The following is a 4,806-nucleotide window of genomic DNA, read 5'->3' on the forward strand; positions in this document are numbered from 1 at the left end:
AATTTTACCTAACTTCATAGGTGTAATAGATGTAATGCATGAAATACATATGAACGTAGGAATAAAGAGACTTTGATACTCAAATTAAATTGGAATTTGCAACAACTACAAATGAATTGGTAAATTCTATTTAGAATTATGGAGTTTTGTATAAAATATCTATATCAAAACAAAAGTGAGTCAATTTCTACCATTATTATGATATTCCAATCGGATTGGGTACTATAAATAGATTCGGGATTTGATCTGAAGAAACAATATAGAATTTTTTTTATTTAACAACATGGAACTTTTTCGTAGATTTCACTGTTAAAAAAAATTCGCATAGAAGAGAGATATTTTACCTATACCTATATTTTTTTTAGTAGAATTCGTAGAATGCGATTGAAGTATGTATAAGGACTTGTATTTATTAATAAACATGTGCAGATATATATATATAGTTAGTTATATATATCGCCTCCTTTATTACAGTTCTATGGGGAACATCACATGTCGTACTCTATCAAAAATTTATATTTTCTATTTAATGATAATGAAAAAAAAATTCTAAAAACAGAATTCCGAACATTTCCTATAAACATCTTATATATATATAAGATATTAGATTTAGATAATAGTAATCGTTTATGTTCTGGGGTTTACATATACTCATAATCGCTATTAAAATTGTCATTAATAAGGATTTTTTTATGGTTATGGAAACGAATCAATACGGATGGATTAGTAATGATTAGTTATCTATCAATTTTTATTTATTTAGGTAAGGTATCCATTTTTGGATTGTTTTCTTATATCATTAGGGAAACCGAATTTGCAATTTCAATCCAAGAATCATTTATGAATTCACAGTCAATAGTTAAAGTTAACGGTTCCCATTTGTCCTGATTTTTTGCTTTTGTGAATGAAAATCCACATTTTTTTTTCAATAGAAAAAGCAAAGTTTTGCGGTTTTTCGTTTTAGATATTGTGTGTTGTAAGATACTATCTATCTAAGAGATAGAGCCAATCCAATATTTTGTATCGTTTTGGCGGCATGGCCGAGCGGTAAGGCGGGGGACTGCAAATCCCTTTTTCCCCAGTTCAAATCCGGGTGTCGCCTCAGCAACAAACAAAAGAATCAAAATACCCTCTTCTGTTTTGCTGATATAACTTTATCATTTTTTTTAGAAGAAAAGCATCTTTAGATTTGCTTGATTCTAAGCATCGTTGGGGTTCTCTAAAATGTTATAAATCCTTGCGTATAGGTTTCGTTTCCAGAATTTAGTAGAGTAATGAAAAATAATCGTTAAATCTTGAGATGATAGCCCTTCGACTACTAATGTAGTGTCTACTCATTGGGTCTTGAATTAGGGAATATAATTTCATTTTTCCTTACGGAAAGGAGGAAGATACTTGATATACGGACTCATGAAAGTATCTGAGTACTCGAGCATTCAATCAATATTATATTGAATGAATAATTGGCTTTTTTTTTTATTTTAATCTTAAAAAAAGAACTTATTTCTTTTCGATAAGCTCTAACCACGCATGTAATAGGCCATCCCATCTTCCGATTGTCTCTATGAAACAATCGGGGGGACAGTAAAGATTAGATCAAATGAGAAAGGAATAATAGTAGGGTTATGTGATAGATACTATCTTGATTCTCTATTTTGAGACTTTTTACTTAATGTAATGAAATGCAGGACAACAAAAGAAAGACTAGGTCTTATTATTCCTACATGTTACTAACATTCTTTTGATACTTCCAAGAGTTTTTCTGCCTCTTTTATTTATTTGTACTGAATTTTTTCGATTATACTAGAAATCATATAATAACTTGGGATAATTCGATTTTTTGTATTGTTTCATCAATGGTGTTGTGCCCGAATCTCTTTTTGACTATGCGCTAGTGATTCCACTATTATTAGTGAATAATAATTATTAGTGAGCAATAATGGAATAATTCTTTTATATTCATAGAGATAGGGGACATAATTCACATGGATATGGTAAGTCTCGCTTGGGCTGCTTTAATGGTAGTCTTTACATTTTCTCTTTCCCTCGTAGTATGGGGAAGAAGTGGACTCTAGAAGTACTACTAATTGAAAAATAAAACTGTATTGTTTTTGGTTTATTTTATAGATCGTTCTGCAAAACTTTTTTTCTTTTATTTTGAAAAGTAAAAAAAAAAAGAGTTCGGATTATAAGTTTTTAAGTGGATCCATACTTTCAACACGAAAGAACATAGACATAGTGGTTGTCCAATGAGATACTACGCATAATAATATACTACCTCATAATAAGATAGTACCTCGGGGTAGCCACCCACATATTACGTGCTTACCACTTCTTTTATTTATTATTATTAGTATTTTAGTTATTTTCAAAATAGGATTTTTTCTTGTTTTAGGGAACTCATTTCATATCATGCTTCAAACGTTAAATAAAAATGGGGTTTGCTAATTCTTTTCGAAATCCGAAGATAAAAAGTTCCCATGGAACCGAACTCCTGGATCATCTGTCAACTGCTCAATCAATTACTTCTTTCGAATGCTAAAAAAAAATTAGTGGCCTTTCGATTATTTGATTTCAGATTCATTCTAATCAACATGAATTATGAAGCAAAGAAATAGAATTGGGCCACTATGTATATTAGATTAATATTACATATATGTAATTGATATGATATCTATATATAAATAGAAAGATATATATTGTATATTCATCTATATTCAAATTGATCGATATTCAACCTCTATTTTTATAGAGTACAATTTTATATTTATACACTTCAATAACAATAATAGATAGTATGGTAGAAGGATTCATATATTTCTTTCTACCATACTATCGGATCTTATCGAATACTTCTCTCGTAGAATACTGATAATTCTAGTCCGCCAATTTCATTTAAGACGCGAAATTTTAATGCTTTTCATTTTTCTTATCTTCAATCATTGATAAGAACTAAAACGTCAAGGTTAATTCAAATTAATCACTTTGACTGATTGTTTTTACGTATATTATAAGTAAAAAGGCGGTCGGAACTAGAATGAACAGTGCAGTAGCAATAAATGCGAGAATATTTACTTCCATAATATCATCGTTTCATTTTTTATTCGCAATAACTCGGGATTTAATCCCATAGAGATGATAAATGTTTCGCTTGTAAATTCAAGGGGATGCGTTGCATCTCGATGATATCGAATCGTATTAAAATATCATGAATAACAATATCGGAGCTATCAAATCGATTCATCGTCGAGAATTGAATAGTATAACATAGGAAGATCTTTTATCCATACCGAATTTAAACAAAATGGGATTCCTGATGCAATCAAGAATTTCGTTACTTTTTTTTATTTATAATTTTTTGCATTCTTTCTTTTCTATAATCTACTGCCCTCTTATTCAATGCAATCATCTGATGAAGTCTCATCAGACTACCTTTACCCTTACATTGTTTATAAACAAACTCAAGCAAAGAATAGCAGCGAAATTCAAAAAAGGAAAAGGAGGTAGGTTCGAACTAAACTCCTTCCTTTTTTTGTACTTATAAAATCTTCTTAAAAAAAAGAAATAAAAACGAAACTTAAACTTTCAAAAATTCTTAATTACCTCACTAAGAGAGATAGATGGGATCCTTGTTTGTATTAATATCCTCTTTCCTTGAATTAGTAGTGGGACGTATATATCAAAAGTTAAGTGTTAAATTTTAATAAGATAGATTATTTCAAATTCAAATTAGTAATTGAATTTACTAATTGAGGTTACAAAAAATCGGAGCCAGAACGGATATATTTTGCTTTCAGACGAAAAATTAGATCAAAGTTTACTATGTAAACTTTATTTTGTATCGTCCAAATTCCCTTTATGTATGTGCTTTCCGGAAACGTATAGTACTCTATTTCATTAGAAAAATCGGGCGTAATCAACTAGACCCAGTACGCCTTCGAATCCTGAATATGATGCTACCAATAATTGTGGTAATTCACATATGGCACATATGTCTTTCTCCCATCAATTAGTACTCGTTGAAGAAATCAAAATTCCCATATTTTTTTGTTGAAAAATGTGGAAAAAAAATAAGAGAGATCCCGTTTGGAATAAAATTCAGTTATGTTATTTGTTCTCTCTTTCACAGGAAAGGAAGAGATTAATTGATGTATTTTTTTTTTATTGGATTTGGATCCATCGGGACTGACGGGACTCGAACCCGCAGCTTCCGCCTTGACAGGGCGGTGCTCTGACCAATTGAACTACAATCCCAGGGAAATAAAGTGTACAACATATGTTGTTGATTTAATTTCCTTCAAACCTTTCTATGTAGATTTTTGATTCGAATTGTCATATTCTACCAGACAGAGACGCGAGTAATAAAGTAATAGATTGATATGCGCGGAGACATGGACTTTAGTGTGAGAAGCATGGATTAATATTTATTTTTTCGTTATTGTAAAATTGATTGATTATCAATCTGTCAATGAATAAAAAAAGAGTTTTTTTTTTTATTCTTTCATATCAAGTCAAGTATTTCTGTAGAAGGACAAATAGGTTATATCATTTTATGGTGGATACGCGATATATTGGGCCGAGCTGGATTTGAACCAGCGTAGACATATTGCCAACGAATTTACAGTCCGTCCCCATTAACCGCTCGGGCATCGACCCGGGAAGAATCAATTCCAAGCTTGTTGATAATCCATGATCAACTTCCTTTCGTAGTACCCTACCCCCAGGGGAAGTCGAATCCCCGCTGCCTCCTTGAAAGAGAGATGTCCTGGACCACTAGACGATGGGGGCATACTTGCCCGACTGCCA

General features: G+C 31.3%; 3 non-coding genes across 3 annotated transcripts; 1 reads left to right on the forward strand and 2 right to left on the reverse strand.

Moving 5' to 3' along the window:
* The first annotated feature begins 1,030 nt into the window (after positions 1-1,030).
* TRNAC-GCA (transfer RNA cysteine (anticodon GCA)) lies at positions 1,031-1,102 on the forward strand. The gene has a single exon. It is a non-coding gene; the product is annotated as a tRNA-Cys (tRNA).
* Positions 1,103-4,180: 3,078 nt separating this feature from the next.
* On the reverse strand, positions 4,181-4,254 carry TRNAD-GUC (transfer RNA aspartic acid (anticodon GUC)). The gene has a single exon. It is a non-coding gene; the product is annotated as a tRNA-Asp (tRNA).
* Positions 4,255-4,572: 318 nt separating this feature from the next.
* TRNAY-GUA (transfer RNA tyrosine (anticodon GUA)) lies at positions 4,573-4,656 on the reverse strand. The gene has a single exon. It is a non-coding gene; the product is annotated as a tRNA-Tyr (tRNA).
* Positions 4,657-4,806: the final 150 nt, after the last annotated feature.

The sequence above is a fragment of the Cucumis melo genome, unplaced genomic scaffold (genome assembly GCF_025177605.1).
Source record: "Cucumis melo cultivar AY unplaced genomic scaffold, USDA_Cmelo_AY_1.0 utg000754l, whole genome shotgun sequence".
Classification (NCBI taxonomy): domain Eukaryota; kingdom Viridiplantae; phylum Streptophyta; class Magnoliopsida; order Cucurbitales; family Cucurbitaceae; genus Cucumis; species Cucumis melo.